Source organism: Pipistrellus kuhlii, unplaced genomic scaffold (genome assembly GCF_014108245.1).
Source record: "Pipistrellus kuhlii isolate mPipKuh1 unplaced genomic scaffold, mPipKuh1.p scaffold_m20_p_5, whole genome shotgun sequence".
Taxonomy (NCBI): domain Eukaryota; kingdom Metazoa; phylum Chordata; class Mammalia; order Chiroptera; family Vespertilionidae; genus Pipistrellus; species Pipistrellus kuhlii.
Window position 1 is genome coordinate 33,600,683 of NW_023425551.1, and position 18,788 is coordinate 33,619,470.

Here is an 18,788-nt window from a genome sequence, read left to right on the forward strand (position 1 = left end):
CCAGGTTCCACCAAGCGCTACCTTCGATTTCTACTTAACCACTTGATCTTTTCTTCAGTGTGTCCCCACATGTGTGAAATACATGGCAGTGAGAATTAAATGCCATGAAGTGGGTGCTTTTAGGTACTCAACTCTTACTTTCTTTAGTCAGTAGGACACTGCACCTGTATAGTGATAGGCCTGGTTGATAATGTGTTATGATGAGGGAATCCAGTGGAAGCACTCCCTGCAGGAACATAAATGGCTCGGGAGACACCAAAGCTATCTTATCATCAGGGCTATCAATAAAGCTGCCATAAATATCAACACTCAATCCATTACATAGTAAAAAGCATGGAGGACACTAACTGAGACTTCGACTGGGTATAATCCAATAATTCGATACCCTTTGGATTAGGGTTGAGGGGGATATAAAATCAATTTAAGTCAGGATTCTAACCCTTAAAGAGTTGACTGTCTTCATTTGGGGAGATACTAACTAGCCTAATGCCAGGGAGAATTTTGCATAAGTAACTGGGGATGATATAAGGGACTTATGAATCTGAATATCTGCAGTGCAAGCAGGGATTCCTTGCTCAGAAAGATCTGGAGTTATGTTATATCACATACTGTAGGGATGTGGACTGGAAGGAAAGAGAGGGAATGTCCCTGTACAACTTTCTCTTCCATTATATAAGATATAAGTTCTGACACGAAGCTCACATGACAATTTTTTTATTTTTCTTTCATGCTACCAATCACTTTCTATTTTGTCTTAGAAATTAAATATAATTTATTCTCGCCATGGTTCACCTCATATACCTCAAAGTGCTTGGCACATAGCAGTGAGAAATAAACGTTGAGGTGAATTAACCAATGAATAAATGCAATAATATGTTCATTCTTCCCAACCTCCATAACCACTGAAACCCAAAAGAGAGAAGGTTGGCATAGGAAGTGGAAAGGCAGTGTCTCTGAAGCTGCCCTGGCCAAGAGCACAGCATCTTTGACTCATGAGGGGCCATTTCCCTAGGGAAGAGAACAAGTACACATTTCCCTGTCTCTCCAGGGAATGAAGGAATGCTGAGATCTTGAAAACGCCCTGCTTTGTTTTACCAAATTCACAATCATAGCAAATAGGATTCTGGTGAAAGCTGATTTGCCTAAAGAATTTTCAAGAAAGAGCTGAAACTGGTTTGGCTCAGTGGATAGAGCATCAGCCTGTGGACTGAAGCATCCCAGGTTCAATTAGGGTTAAGGGCATGTACCTTGGTTGTGGGCACATCCCCAGTGGGAGGTGTGCAGGAGACAGCTGATCGGTTTCTCTCTCATCCATGTTTCTAACTCTCTATTCCTCTCCCTTCCTCTCTGTAAAAAAATAAAATAAAATAAAATAAAATAAAATAAAATAAAATAATATATATAAAAATAAGATTTTATATATATATAATTTTTTTTTCAAGAAAGGAAAATCAGCAATTGAAGTGAGCTGTCCTCCAGTGAGACTTAGTGGCCTGAAAATTCAAGCAGCCACAGTCTTAGGACTTTCCAATGGCAGCTTGGTGCCCTGGTCTCCTGCAGGCAACCCTGTCCAATGGAGAGCTCTAATAAGCCGGGGTTAGAGTGGGAAGAGTTCTAAAATCAAGAACCTGTGTAAACAGAAAACTAAAAGAGGGACACTCAGTGGAACCAAGAGCTTATTTATAACTTCTGATGTGGCATTCGGGAACATTTCTAGAATTGCTTGTTTGGAACCAATGTTGGCATCTTGCTGAGGGCAGATAGTAAGGCCCTTTGAGTCCCATCAGACAGATAGTTTCAAAGCCAAGTTGGCCAGGTTCTCCAAGGATTTCCAGATGGAACATGTTCTTTAAAAAGCAAGAATGCAAAGCAGGGCCCCTTGTGGCAGTGTAGAGAGGTCAGTCCATTCAAGTTAAAGCCCTTAAGGGGTGTGCCCAGAGTGGCAGTTGAGTAGTTTAGATGAGTAGTTCAAAGATTCACTGCCAACCTGAGAGTATAGTATACACTCAAACTGCTGTTGGCATCAATATATATATGTGTGTGTGTGTGTGTGTGTGTGTGTGTGTGTGTGTGTGTGTGTATATATATATATATTTGCCAGCTCCACCCTCCAAAGAGCCTGATCAAGTGGGACTATCGAAGGACTCCAGAACATAGGCTCCTAAGGCTCTCCGTATGATTCCGAGGCCCAGCTAGGTTTGGGAACTACTGGTGTCTATACTGCACATCACCTAGGAGGAGGAGCCTAGGTACGGAACAAGCCAGAGGCAGCATTACCGTTTTCCAGTGAATTTTTACTTAGAGAAATTCTTCCAGTAGTTAAATTTTATAGCAACGGTCATGTGCTTTGCGTACATACACGCACTGTCACACCAGTGATATAATAGAAAGAAAAAACTCTAGATTTGAATCATCCAGTTGCCGGCCAAATTCTTTCCATGCACTGAACTTCCTTGGAGATCTTTGAAGTCAGCAGTTGCTTTGTTCTCAGAGGAGTCACTCTGTGGCAAGGGCAATGTTGCAAATTTGGCAATGCATTAGGACTTTCCAAATCTGGGTCATTTCAAAATATCTGTCTGTATGTTATTTATCCTTTTTCAGCAGTTTGATTTTGTTCTTTCTAAATAGCCAAAGGACAATCTAGTCACCTGGAATACATAATGAAGACAGTAAATTGACCAGTGGTGGTAACAACCGGCAGCAACTGATAACTGATTTTCATATTAATCCACCCATCCTCTTTCAGAAGTGTGGATTTAGTAACTGAATAGTGCTCTATCATGGTGCCCTGAACAAAACCGTTCTTCCAGCAATCTGAGCTGTGATTCTCATTCTTTTTTTCATTTACTCGTATCCAGCTTTGTTCCTCCTGACAGGTAACCTTCAATGTTCCCAGGGAACATTTTACACACGAATATTTTACACACGCCCTATTCCTATCTTCTAGAATTACTCTTCTCTTACCTGCTGTTTTATCCCACAGATGTTTGTCCCTAACACTTACAGACTAAGAAGTCTTTGGGTAACATCCCCATGGGGAGTGGAAACATGTGGCTTATTTCTTATGTTCTTTTAGATTCCTCATCTGCAGGAAACCACAGATCCTAATGCTGATTTCCTGTATTGCTGTCGAATCTCACAATGCAAGGATTTCACTTTTTAATGGTCCCTTCTCCCTTTGCGTCAGCCTGTCCACATCGCAATGCTCGCTGCTGCATCTGAACATATGCTGACTCATAGCTCTTGGCACAGCTGCTCCCACCCATTTCTACTCTCTAGCTTTCTCGGTGGCACTATCCCAGCCTGACTCTTTAACCCCAAAGGGTATTGAATAATTGGATTACACCCAGTCCAGGTCCCAGTTAGTGTCCTCCATGCTTTTTACTATGTAATGGATTAAGTGTTGATATTTATGGCAGCTTTATTGATAGCCCTGATGATAAGATAGCTTTGGTGTCTCCCGAGCCATTTATGTTCCTGCAGGGAGTATTTCCACTGGATTCCCTCATCATAACACATTATCAATCAGGCCTATCACAGGGAAATTCTCGAAGCCAGCGCATGTATGTGTCAGAGTCTTTGGAAGAAACAGGAAAATTACAAAATAAAGGGACAGTTTTCATCTGTTTTGATTTTATTGTCCTTCTACTTCTCAACACACACACACACACACACACACACACACACACACACGCACACAGCTTCTGTTTGTCCAAGAGCTTTTGAAATTTTGCTCGGCTTATACCCCTGAGGCCAATGGACAGGAAATGAGAATTGGATAGGAAAGGAGCTGAAAACATCTTCTGCAATTTTTTTTTGTTGTGTGGGATATAATAATTTTCCATCCAAAATGTTTTTAAAATAGATTTACCAGGAAATATGGCTTTATATAGAAGGAGTGCCATTCTTTAATGATTGTATACGGTTATTATTATCACTACCAATTAAAATAACATATTAATAGCTCTCTCGAATAATGGCTTTCATTTGGCCACCTGAAACATTTAGAAAATGTTGAGATGAATTTCCCCACATTGTAATTCCAGGGGTGATGTCCTGTTGAAGGAACATGTTCCATAGAATCGCAGTGCTTGATGGGAGAACTTTGTAGCTCTTAACTCCTTCACCTTTTAACTTTACTTACTATAAAAGAATAATCCCATATGATTTCACCTAAACATAGAAAACAACTCTTCTAATGCCATTTAAAATGTTAAGATTTCCTAATTCCCTCTGTCTTCTTTACCATTTATGCATTTGACACCCGCCCCCAATCAGCATTGAAATGGGGGGGGGGGGGGGAATGAAATAAAGACAATATAGTGAGGTTTTTCATAAAGATCTGTCTTCAGTTTGAGATTATTTCCTACTTACTATTTTGGTGGCACAAGTGTGCTTCCCTTTTTGAAGTTATGGAGAGGATAAATGAGAGGTTTTTGTTTGTTGTTCTCACTTGACAAAATTACAAGTTGCCACTCCCACTCTGGTCCAAAATTTAATTTGGAAATTTTACTTTTTAAGGAAATACAAAACTCTTGAAATTCTAAAGCACTCTGCCTTTAGAATTCCATGACAGGACACTCTGCTAATGCCCCAACGTGGCTGCAATAAGCCAGACCACACAGGGATGCCTGCTGGAGACTTTGCGGCTATAATTTAAGAAATAGATTAGGTGGCTGCTGCTGGTGTCCCAGAGGTCATAATTCTTCAGATATTTCAAAAGGATAAGGTAATTAAGTTAATAATCCCTGTTGTTATAAATACTCGATGTGGCATTGTTCATTTATTGCCTCCTAACATCCATGATATCAATTTACATAGGAATAACTCAGGGGAAGTTCTGGTATTGAAGACTCTAGAAAGGAACTAGGATCAAAGACTCCTAGATTAAAGGGCTGATTTAGGATAAATGTTAAAAGACATAATGTGAACAACACACTATTACAAACAAGAAGTCCCAGTCTTACCTACTGTTCTAGCTGGTGGCAGGGATTTCACTTCCTATAAAAAAAAACACACAACAAAAATGGAAACGTAATTGAGTGAAGTAAATTGTTACTTGTGCAATTAACATAAAAGCATGTGTATTTAGATACCTTTAATTTACATTTAAAATACAGTTTAATAGTTAATGTAGGTAGGGCCACACAAGAAGAAAAAGTCAACTTCTAAATATGTACATATTTGAATGGTATGTGCAATAAATGTGCATGTATATTTTACAGGCCTAAAAAAGTTCACTTATCTGTCTGTTGTATTTTGAGATCATAATATTTAGAGTCTATATCTAGCCTCTTTTGAGAAACTCAGAGAGTACAATTTAAACTGCTAGATAGCCCCGCTTCATAAACCACAGACATCCAAATTAGCATAGTCTCTCAGGCTCAAAGACGGAGATAAATTGGTATGTGGTCAAAGAGGCATTTTAATAAAACATGAAAACACAATCTATACCAACTGTGTGGTAATGCTACAGACTACTGCTTCTATGTATCATCCCATGTGTGACTACAACTATCTAGGAGCTGGTAAAAGAAACTTCTAACCAAAAAAATAAAAGATAAAAACTTATGCAAAATAGCAGTTTCAAATCTATGCAACAAGTTGATCCAGAAGGATCATTTCATACAACATTTGCCTTAACTAAGTCTCAGTTTTCCTACTTACATACTACTCTGGAGCAATTGGCCAGGGTTGCTCTCACTTTCCAAAAACCCTGGGTGGCATTTGTGTTCAGCTTCTGATGCTCGGGAAGGACCTGTCTGCAAACCTCTGTGACTGTCCATCTTGCCGTGCAAGTAGATATGATCAGTTATTTCTCACATCCAACATTTATTTTTGGTAAATTGATTTTTTTTATTTTTTATTTTTTTGTCCATAACTGTCACAGGCTACAGCCCAGGAGCCAAATCCAGCCTCCCTCCTGACTGTGTAAATGAGGTTAGTAAAGTTTGGTTTATTGCATCACATCCATCCCTCTTTATTTAAACACTATCTATAAATGCTACAGCAGTTAGGTAGTTGCTACAGATACTGTATGGACCACAGAGCTTAAAATATTTACTATTTGGCCCTTTATAGAAAGTATTTGCTGACACTTATCTAAAGAGAATAAAACACATGTTGTAGAAAGGGATTTAAATATATATATATATATATATATATATATATATATATATATATATGCTTTGGATACTGATTTCTTATTATAGAAACATTTCATAGAATTTTTGTTTGTTTGTTGTTGTTGTTATTTGTTTTTGTTTTATTGTTGGTAATCCTCACCTGAGGATGTTTTTTTCTTTTCTTTTTTTCTTTTTTTTAGAGAGAGAGAGAGAGAGTGGGAGGGATGGGAGAGACAGAGAGAGAAACATCAATCTGAGAAAGACAAACTGATTGGTTGCCTCTCAAATGGGTTGCAGACTTGATTCACAGTAGGGGGCATGCAGGAGGCAGCCAATTGATGTTTCTATCTCTCTATCCCTCTCCCAATAAAACATATTTTTTAAGTTTATTGCCTTTCTTTTTTTTTTTTTAAATATATTTTATTGATTTTTCACAGAGAGGAAGAGAGAGGGATAGAGAGTTAGAAACATCGATGAGAGAGAATCATCAATCAGCTGCCTCTTGCACACCCCCTACTGGGGATGTGCCCGCAACCAAGGTACATGCCCTTGCCCGGAATCGAACCTGGGACCTTTCAGTCCGCAGGCCGACGCTCTATCCACTGAGCCAAACTGGTCCCGGCAAGTTATTGCCTTTCAACTCACTGAAAAAAAATATTATATGCAAAGACCGATATCTGCCCATGTTTCTTACCACTTTACTTTTTATTGCTTGATCTTTTATTTTTTTAATTCTCATCCAAGGATATGTTTGTATTGATTTGAGAGAGAGAGAGAGAGAGAGAGAGAGAGAGAGAGAGAGAGAGAGAGAGAGAGAGAGAGAGAGAGAGAGATCAGCTGCTTCCCATATGCCCCCGACCAGTATCAAAACCACAACCTGTTTATGTGCCCTGACCAGGAACCCAAACCTCAGCTTCTCAGTATACAGGATGAGGAGCCACATAGGCCAGGGCTATGGTTTGGTCTTTCTGTAAATTCACAATACATGCAGGGAGAAGAAGAAATATTGGCGGCAGATGTGATCAATGCTGAAACTGGCAGACCTTCAGCAAAATCTGAAGAAGGTGAACCCACCTTTGATGCCTTTCCACCACCCCTTTACTCCTGCCTTGCCCTGACCTCTGCCTTTCCTCTTTTTCTTTGGTATCATCTAGGTCTCACCCAGATCTCTCCTTTACTTTGGTTAACTCTCAGTGAATCCCCTCCAAACTCTTAGCTGATAGTGATTTTGGTGTTACTGTTCCACTGGCATTTATATTTTTAAATATGATTTTCTTAAGCTCAGAAATTATAGCAAAAGAGTTTGCCAAAGGGGGCCTGAGTGTACGGGTTACCACCGTGCCAAGATTTTCTCTCCTTTGGGCAGCCCCAAGGCCAGGTGCTTTGCAAGGACCAATAGCCACCCAGAGGCAAGCAGCCTCTCCTTGGATGACACACCAATGTTGTATTTTTCTATTATGTCATGAGATGAAAAGATTGGGAAGCACTCACCTCTAGGGATAAATCATTGTGTGTTTTACTTACCCTGATGGAGGAACAAATCTTAGGAAACCAGAGTTAACAATTTTTTGTATTTCCTGGAAAGTTAGAACACTGCTTATAAATAAACCAACAATCCGTAGATAAAATTAGATGAAAGAGTCCAATTTTAGGTCACTTGTGAATCTCAATCAAGGATGAAATCAGGTTCACTAAGTAACTAATTAGGATTGTACAGTGGTTGTAAGACTGGAGAGTACACCCTGTCCTCTTCCTGCTGTGCCCTTGTCACTTCTCCCAGCGCCTGGCCCGTAGAAGGAATCCCACAGAGTTGTGCTACTCCCAATGCAGCCCACAGACCCGTGGTGTTGTTATCGCCTGAGAACTTGTTAGAAATGCAGAATCTCGGGCACACCCAATCTCCTGAATCAGAAGTTGCTCTTTAACAAAATCCTCAAAATTCATATGCACTGAAGTTTGAGAAGCACTAGGTAAGTGCCATCTAAAATTTGGCTGTGCCATCTAAAATTTGGAAGATATAAAGTTAAAAATAAATATTTTAGGGGAAAAAAATGAATAATCACTAAAGTTCATCTAAAATGCATGATACACAAGTGTCATTTTGTAAACTCAAACAGCGCCACCAGGACAGGCTCCATCAACCACATGGCACAGTCTGGCCTGCGGAAGGGAGATCAGCAGAAATCCAGGCTTGGTCCCTAACATGTACCATTTCCCTTAAAATGCTGCCAAAGGATGAAACCCTGATGTGTTGAGCTCTGTTTCCTGACAGGGAATTCCATCACTTTCATACTCATGTGGAGGGCTCTAGGCTCATAGAAGGAAGCTTAGCAGGACACAGAGATTATTTAATGGACCGTGCAAATCTCCAAACTGGAGCTCAGTCCCAGAATAGAAACACACACCTGGGATTCTTGAAGTGCATTGTCATGGGGCCAGAAAGAAGGATGATTCTCTGTATGGTTTAGTGAACTTGGAGATGCTTTCTGTCGGGCTACTCTGACTTCTAAAAGAAAGAATTTTTGAACCATTCTGCAGCCAAAATGGAAATGGGAGTTATCTAACATTTTGGAGGGGGGGGGGGGGGAATCACATATGCAACTCCATAGACTATGAGTTATATCTGACATGTTTGGCTTTGATCCTTTGCCATCTTTAAAAATAAATGCTTGTTGAGACAGAATAAACACAACGGTGGGAGAACCTTATTCTGAGCTGTCCCTTCCATGCAGTAAAGTCTTTGAACTTTTCTGGACATCATTAGGAATATGCAAAACTAGTTGTTCTGACTCTGTGCTAAGGTCATGGGCATCCATCTTTTAGATTTCCCCCATGAAAACAAATGCAGAATCCAACTACAGAGACAGATTCTTGCAGATGGCCTGAGTCACCAGCATCTTTATGGAGAGTGGACAGGGACCACAGCCCTACTTTTGGCTTCTGCTGAAGCTGCTGCCTGCGCCTGAGACAGCGCAGGTCTGGATGCTAAGGTGGAGAGAAAAAGAAATGTGGAGAGAAAAGGCCTCCCGCATGCACTCTAGAAGTAGAAGTCAGCATATAAAGTCCAAAGGCCCCTCTCTAGCCACGTTGGCAAGGTGCTGGAAGCACATCAGAGCCTGCTCTCCACCTTCCTCTCCAGTACTGATGTGTGTTGAAAGAGTATTGCCCTATTCTTTCCCAGTGCAAGTCATCACTCCTGCAATTTCCTCTCTGATATTTTCTTCCCAGAACAGGGAACTAAAGATCATCTTTCAAGACTCAGATCTCACATTATTTTTTTACAAATGTTGTTCCATCCCTGCCAGGTCCAGAAAGGCTGATTATAATGCTCATTCATTGGGTTTCTATAGCACCTATTAAATAATTCCTTTTTAGAATTTACTGCATTATTCTTAAATTTCTTATTTAGAGTTCAGACACACATATATGGGACCCCAAAAGGGACACCATGTCTAACTCCTGACTATAAAGCATGGCACTTAGTAGGCAATAAATATTTGCCAAATTTAAACAACATTATCCTCTAATATATGAATTCCCTTTAAATGATCTCTCAACCCTCTTGAATGGTGTGTGTGTGTGTGTGTGTGTGTGTGTGTGTGTGTGTGTACGGGGGGGTGTTTGTATGTGTGTGTGTGTAAAATGAGGGTTTATCTGCTGTAAAATTATTTGAGAAATTCATTTAGATAAACATAAAATGCATTAACAGCCCAAAGTCCATTATAAGTCCTTCATCTTCTATATGTTTTTTGCTGAAAACTTTGATTCCTAGGGTTGCATCCATTATCCACAGGGCAGTCGATATAATACAGAGACATGAGGAACACTGTCTTTTATTGCTCTTTAATTGTTTCATATCTATAAATCTTATCTCCCCAAATATATTTTAGTTCAGTTCAATTCAAACAAATTAAAATCAGCAGCTAGTTACAGAGTGACCAGTGTGTGAGGATCTGTGTTACATGAGTGCTGGCACCAGTTCTTTGTTTAACTTTGTTTTCATTTATTCAACAAATATTTATTGAGCATTTACTTACACATATGATCACTGCTTTAGGAGAGATTATATTTCCATTTGGGTCTCTGTGTTTCTAAGAAATGACCAGTGTTAAGTAAAATCCAGGTCAAATTGGCTATGCTTCACTGAGTGGCCCTGGATGGAGCAGCTTGGTGGTCCCAAGCTCAATGTAGATTCACGTGTAGCAAATTCACATGTGATTCAGGTAACTCTTGGCATGAGAAGATCCCCTCCAGGAGGTGAAATATGGCAGAAAGGGACTCTAAATAGCAGTCCAAGTCAGAAGTCATGTGGCCCAGGTACCAGAGGACCCCTCCCAGGTACCAGAGGCCTGGAAAACAAACCTCTGCCCTGCAAAATATGGGGATATTGTGACCCCAATCCTAGAGAACACCTGGAAGAAACTGAGGAAGGAAGTTAAGCCAAAATCTTGGGGCTTTTAGCTGAATCCTTATAGCCTGTATGATCTTTGGTGAAAATGCTTGCAATAAGGCATTTCATTAATAGAACCTCAAAACGATAGAGCTTTGATGGAGCAGCAAAAGCTCAGGAGTTATGACTGAATCACTGAGTTCCAGATCTGGGAAATATAGCTCAATTCTAAGTTCTCTCTGATGGTGAACCTAAAGTTATTGACCTTCCATCTTTCCATCAGCCTCAGTTCACAATGGGAATGAGCCTGCTGGTAGGGGACTCAGAGGACCCAATGTCAGCTGAGTCAAGAACAGAGGAAAGAGACCAGATGGGACCAATATCAGAGAAGAACAGGAAAACTCAGGATTGGGAATTTAGCCACCAGCTACTATAAATAGCTCCTATGTCACTGTACTTTCTTGCAACACATTGAAATTGCCTTTCTCCTTGTCTGTCTCCCCTATTAGGCACTAAACTGGTCTGCCCATGACACCGGAGCCTGGACCTTGGCTTGTTCATCATTTTATTCTTAGCACAGAGTGGGCACTCAAGATAGATTGCCCAATAAAGGAAAAAGTGAGTGAATTCATGTCAGGCATAGGGTTGAGTCAAGTTAGTCGAGTAAACAAAAATCAAAGTGCGGAAGGTGGAGACGGAGTGTGGGCCAGCCAAGTGCAGGGGAGGGTCAAGTCTAGAAGGCCAGCTGAGGCAGTACTGATTAGTGGTTACTGTCTGGGCTTTGGAGTCAATCCTGGATTTGAATTTTAGCTTTTGTTAGTTTTTATAGTTGTTAAATTCCTCTGAACCTCGATCTCTACTCCTTGAACTATTATAGCAGTTTATTCTACCAACCTCATGAGGATTTAATAAGGTAGGATATTAAAAAAGATCTAGCTGGTTTGGCTCAGTGGATAGAGACCAGGCTATGGACTGAAAGGTCCTGGGTTTGATTCCAGTCAAAGGCATATGCCTGGGTTGTGGGCTCGATCTCCATTAGGAGGTGTGCAGGAGGCAGGTGATCAATGATTCTCTCTCATCATTGATGTTTCTATTTCTCTCTCCCTATCCTTCCTCTCTGAAATCAATAAAAATATATATATTTAAAAAGTCAACTCAGTGCTAGATTCTGTATTCAACAAGGGTTTGCTACTAAGGCAGGCAGGAAACAGCAAAGTTTGTAATTCCAATAGCCAATAAGCATCATCTAGAGTTGGGCAGATGGGAGCTCAGAGATAAAAAAAAAAATCTAGTCTCTGAGACTAAAAAGTAAATGATAAGGGACTCAAACAGACACTAAACACACAGGCCAGAGACTTAGGTGTCAGTATTCAAGTAAGAGAGCTTGTATGTCAGAAATTGAGGGATACGAGAAAGGAGTGGAGTCCTAACTGGTTTGGCTCAGAGTATAGAGTGTTGGCCTGTGGACTGAAGGGTCCCAGGTTCGATTCCGGTCAAAGGTATGTACATCCCCAGTAGGGGGTGTGCAGGAGGCAGCTAATCAATGTTTCTCTCTCATTGATGTTTCTAACTTTTTATCCCTCTCCCTTCCTCTCTGTAAAAATCAATAAAAAATTATATGAAAAAAAAAGAGGAAGGAGTGGAGCTGGAACCTGTGCCAACAGCTTTCCAAGGCCAAAGATCCTTCTGTGCCTCAGAGCAGGGCCATTCAGAGAGTGGGCAGGCATGATCTCATCAGAGAAGGTAACAACTATCTTGACAAGTGCAGGGATGAAAAAGGGTGTGAAGTCAGGAAGTTCATGACAACCAGGAACATAGAAGATGTTTAATAATAGTTGTTGATAATTTACTTTCATCATGAGCCCAATTGTTCCAAGCAGGGAAGTGCACAAACCCTCATTTGGATTGTGAAACTCTTTCAAACTAGGGAAAGTTGATCATCTTATTTGCAAAAATTCTGGAAAAACTGGTGTTTTCAAGACTATTTTCACTATTTCACTTATGGAATCGCTTGTGTGGTCTATGGAATGTTTGGCCATTTGTTACTGATCTATATCCAATAAGATAGGAAGTGCCACCTTTGCTAGCATGGGGACAATATTGCTTGGCTGAAATGGGAGTGAGCCCAGCTGAGGACTGGTAGAATGAAATTGGGCACTTTGACCACTCGGGAGACCTTCTCTCTCCAGTCACCCCCTCTTACTAAAGCTGTGTTATGATTTTTCTCACAAAGACAGTGGTGCTTCTGAAATTCTCCAGCTTCTTCAACCCTTGCTCAAGCATGGGGCCTCTAGGGGTTGGTTTGAGCTGGTTTTTTGGGTTTTTTTTTTTTTTTTTTTTTCTGAGTAATGAATCTGTTTCTGAACATAAGAGCAACAGACATCACACAGAATGCAAAGTTTTCTTATAAAAATGTCAGTTGCAATAAAAGGAATCTGGAGCCAGCCTGGCAGCCTGGGAGCTGTTACAAGATGAAGTCAGAGCCTCAGCTTGTGTCTACATGACACCAAACATCCAGTTAAAAAGTGAAAAACTCAAGCAGCCATCCAGATGTTTTGTCTGCTTGATGCCAAACATCCTGATGATTTCAATTATCCAGATGTTTGACATCAGGCAGGCCAACATACAAAATCTGGATACATCTAGGTGTTTTGTATCTTGTAGATACAGCTTTGGATTCACTGGGCAGTGAAGCCCAAGAACTTGGTCATCGTTGATCCTGACTTTAATAGGAACTGTGACTCTGATAAGACCTTCCTAAGAATAAGGCTATTCTTTTATTAAAATGAAAAGAGCTTGGAGTCAAACACTTAGGTTAATAGGGCTTTGTCAGAGAACAACAAAGAAAAGTACAACAAAGCCCACTGTAGTTCAAATGACTTGGCAGTCCATCACTCAGCCATAGGCCCCTTTTTATATCTATTCCTCAAATCCTGGGAAGGAGCAGGAGAGAGCTCAGCTCTGAAGTAAGTCAAAGTTTGAATTTAGCCAAAACCGGTTTGGCTCAGTGGATAGAGCGTCAGCCTGCAGACTCAAGGGTCCTGGGTTCTATTCCAGTCAAGGGCATGCACCTTTATTGTGGGCACATCCCCAGTAGCGGGTGTGCAGGAGGCACCTGATTGATGCTTCTCTCTCATCAATGTTTCTGACTCTCTATACCTCTCCCTTCCTCTCTGTAAAAATATCAATAAAATATATATTTTTTAGAAAAAGTTTGAATTTAATCTTGTTTTGACATCAGGTATTACTTCTTATACTAGACCCTCTACTTCCCAAAATTGAACCTGAACTTCTGACTGACTTCAGAACTTCTTCCATGTTCTCATGACCTCCTGGTCATGCTGAAGGTATTTAACCTCCAAGGTGCCCTATTTCTGGATATGACCCCTCCATAGCAATGGGAACTGAACTGGCCTCTAAGGAGACAGAGAGAGTAAACTGGGCTTTGCAAATTATTTTTCATTGTCTTTTCTAGACTGACACTCTTTTCCTCATTTTGCTCCTCTTGATTTTGGCTCATGATCTGTGCCTAACTCTCCTCTCCCTCTTCTCCCAATCATCCTGAGAAATGGAAGCAGCAGACAGAGACAGAGAACGAAACCAAAGGTCCGAAGGACAGCATGTGCAGAGGAGTTTAAAAAACAACGACATAAAATGAACAATAAGAGCAACCTAATAAAAGGATGAAGCACGGTCATGGGACAGAGAAGAGTATCTGAACATCTGCACTTTTTCTTATTTATAACCATGACAGGAAAACAGGAAAAAGAGTGCATAGAACCTCAAGCGGAATTTTCCCTCGGTTACAATTTTGCAAGTATATTCCGTTAGGAAGAAAGTGACCAATTTGATTGTCTTCTATAGGCTTGAAATATACAATTCATCATTGTCTCATACATCCTATGATTGTGAGTTAGTCATTATTACTCATTGTTATGTGGGGGAATTCCTCTCCTACCCACATCTGGACTTTTGCCGTTACAGCATAGGGTAGAAGCAGAGCCCGTCTGACCCTTCGTCATTTCAGGATTCGATGCACCCTCTTCTCTTTGGCGATGGCTTCTTTGCTTTGGTTTTGTTGTTGTAGTAGTTGTTGTATGTTATTGGTTGGCTGAATCGGTTTTTAAACTTTATTGCAACCATGGCCATGGCAATGATTGCACTCAACCCAGATTAGTTCATCAATACCATCATTGTTAAGTAGATCAGGAGATCAGCAATAGCTAATATACACATAATTTGGGTTCTTTGGAGGAGATAGACATCTGTTTTCCTTGGCAGCAGTCTGTTCCCAGACCCTTACTGGATACCATGTGCGTGCCTAACTCCTGTTCACAACAATAGCTTTTATCCTTAAAGTTTGGTAGTATAATTAATTGATGCCTTTATCTTTTCATGAGCGATGCCAGCTCACATCAAAAAAAAAAAAAAAAAAAAGGAAAAACTAGAAGAAAAAAAACAAAACATACTACAAAGGCTTGGCTTTATATCTGGTGGGATGAGAGAACCTCAAAGCCCTACTCAGTATTACAGAAGAATAAAGATGGCTTTTATCCATATTGCTAAAATTTGTGCCTGTATCCTCTCATTTTTCCTGCCATCATTGAGAATTCAATGAGTAGTCAGGTCCCAATATTAAAATCTGACTTTGGCCTTTAAGAAATAAAATTGTCAATCAAAATAAAACCAACGAGGGTGAAGGTATGTGTGTCTCGGTGAGAACAGGGATGCCAGGCAGCATAGGGAAAACCATCTCACATTGTGCAAGGAGGTCAGCTGCCTTCTTCAGAAAGAACTAACTTGTGTGTTTTTGTAAACTTTGGGTTAAACAATCAGGTCAGTTTGTTTGTTGTAGTGCTCTGCAAACTAGGATAATTGCAAACTGTGGAAAAGAATACTGTCATGTCCTACTCCCTAGGGAAAAGTCAAATTACAATACTTAGTAGGTAAATAATTCTGCTATGTTCTAAGGAGTGCCTTGATTTCTTATACAAGAGTAACTAATGCCTGAAGATTATGATTATTTATCCTTCCCCTCATAGAGTGTTTATTGAATGGGAAAGCAGCATGCTGCTGACAGGAAAGACTCCAGACTAACCAAAATGGGTTCTGGGTCAGTGTAGATGGGATGATAAGCTCATGAAATATTTAAATGAAAGTAAAAACAATACACAAGTATCTAAATGGGCATTGGCAAGATGAAATCTGTCTAAAGGAAAGGAAAGCATTATGCCTCTAGGATGTAAGAATAAGAAACACTTTTCATAATACATCATCTTAATTATTTTCGTGATTATTCATTATAATTACTCAAATCCAGGTACTTTTCTTATGTGAGCACCATACAAGCATACAGACTTAACCTTTACATAGCCACTTCACTGGTAGTTTAAATTATCTATTTTCTTTCAAATCTAACTATTTATGAGTATATTTTTATATTTATATTTTTTATTAATCCTTTCTAATAAAAGAGTAATATGCAAATTAACCATCACTCCCCAACAAAAAATGGTGGCACCCATAGCCACAAGATGGCAGCACCCAGTCCTCTTAGCCCTGCCGGAGTCCCCAAGTCCACCCAATAGTGGCAGTCCAGGGTGTCTAACTGGGAAGCACCTGCCCCCCATGCAGCGATCCCTGCCCAGTGGTGGCTGCCTGGGGTGTCCAGCTGGGAGGTGCCAGCGCCAGGCACCATCCTGGCTGGTGGTCGCAGCCTGGGGTCTCAGGCCAGCAGGGCCATGCACCAGCACCACGAGATCTTCAGACCAGTGGCAGCAGCCTGGGCTGGGGCCGCACACAAGCACCACGTGATCCCCCAGCTGCAGCAACAGCTTAAGCTGGGGTCTCAGACCTGCAAGGCTGCGCACCCCTCGCTGTGTGATCTTCAGGCCAGCTGCGGCAGCCAGGGCTTGGATCTCAGGCCGGCAGGGCCTGGCACCCAAGCTGCATGATCCCCTGGCCCCAGAGGCAGCCTGGGTTGGGGTCTCATGCCAGCAGGGCCAGGCATCCCTACTGCGCGATCACCCAGCCAGTGGTGGCAGCCTGGGCTAAGGTCTTAGCCTGGCCAGGATTCCATCACCTTTCAGTGGTAGCAGCCTGGGGTCTCAACCATTGAGTCACACCAGCCAGGCAGATATAGAGGATTTTTAAATGTTTCTTATAAAAAAAAATTATATATATATATATATATATATATATATATATATATATATATATATATAATTTTTTTTTTACAGAGAGGAAGGGAAAGCAATAGAGAGCTAGAAACATCTATGAGAGAGAAGCATTGATCAGCTGCCTTGTGCACACTCCCCACTGGGTATGTTCCCCCAACCAAGGCATATGCCCTTGACCAGAATTGAACCTGGGACCCTTGAGTCTGCAGGCCAATGCTCCATCCCATTGAGCCAAACCAGTTAGGACTGTCCAATATTCTAAAGAAAAAAAAACCCTATCTGATAAACAGGGATTATGCAAGGGAAAGCATTTGGGGGTGACTGGGGTTTCAGGGAGGGCAGTTGGGGACAATCGAGCTGGCAGGGGAGCAGTTAGGCCCCGATCAGGCTGGCATGGGAGTGTTTAGGGGGTGATCAGGCTGGCAGGCAGAAGTAATTAGGGGCAATCAGGAAGGCAGGCAGGCAAGTGGTTGGGAGCCAGCAATCCTAGATTGTGAAAGGGTGGTCCTAAACAGGCAGTCAGACATCCCCCAAGGGGTCCCAGGTTGGAGAGGGTGCAGGTTGGGCTGAGGAACAGCCCCCCTCCCGTGCATGAATTTCATGCACTGGGCCTCTAGTTGTTATAATAATACACAAAAAAGACTAATAATCTCTGATATATGCAGCCAGCTTTGTCAAATCTTAATATATTTCCTTTTTCTATTAAATACTTCTTAAGGTAATAATAAGTTGAAGCCCCTTATATTCCCTTCTCCTAATACCACTGTCCTCCTTCTATCCTTCCTTGACTACTATTCTGAATTTAGTGTTCCCGGTGCATGTTCTTACACTTTTACATTATATGTTCATATCCATAACTATAACATAATTACATGTTTTAATTTTATATCAAAGGTATTACAGTTTTTTTATGATTATACGATTTGTTTTTTCACTGAATATTGTTTTTGAGATTTATCTTTGTTGATATTTGTATTTGTAGCTCACTTATCTTAATGGTAGTATATGGGCATACCACAATTTATTTTGCCTTTCTGTTCATAGACACTTGGGTTGCTTCAAATTTTGTTATAAACAAATCTCCCATAAATATATGCGAATAAACCTCTGTGTGCACACATGCTAAGGTTTCTCTAGCGGCAGAATTGCTGGGTCATATAAGATGTGCATATTTTACTTTCCTATCTGTTTTCTAATCATTCTCCAAAGAGACTGTATTGATGTATTACCCACCAGAAATGTATGAGATTTCTGTTTATCCACTTCTTGACAATGCTTACTATTGCAAGTGCGCATTTGATAAAAGTATTTTTGCTGTTACTAGACTTAAAATGCTTAAAATATTATTACTAAGAATAAATGCATACTTATAGCATGATTGAAAATAATGCATTGTTCATTACCACCAGTGCCATAAAAGAATCTCCAGCCCTAGCTGGCTTGGCTCAGTGAATAGAGCGTCAGCCTGCAGACTGAAAGGTGCCAGGTTCGATTCCCAGTCAAGGGCACTTGCCTGGGTTTTGAGCTTGACACCTAGTGTGGGGTATGCAGATGACAGCCAACCAATGATCCTCTCTCATCATTGATGTTTCTATATCTCTCTCTCTTCCTCTTTGAAATCAATAAAAATATATTTTTTTAAAAAAGAATCTCCAATGCCTGCAAGTTTTTCCATAAGAAAAAAAGTTACCTAATAACCTAAGACTGTTCTTCCTGATATTTTTCAGAGTATTCATTCAAGACATGATTAAGTTTTAGAACTAGGTGAGATTTTTTTGATTTTTTTAAAATATATTTTTATTGATTTCAGAGAGGAAGGGAGAGGGAGAGAAAGATAGAAACATCAATGGTGAAAGAGAATCACTGATTGGCTGCCTCCTGCTCACCCCCTACTAGGGATTGAGCCCACAACCTGGGCATGTGCCCTTGACTGGAATCAAACCTGGGATCCTTCAGTCCGCAGGCCAATGCTCTATCCCCTGAGCCAAACCAACTAGGACAGGACTAGAAGAGATTTTAGAAATTATTCTATCCAGCAGTATCATTTAAACATAGTTATAACCAAAGTCACACGACTATGCTAATAATAATGAT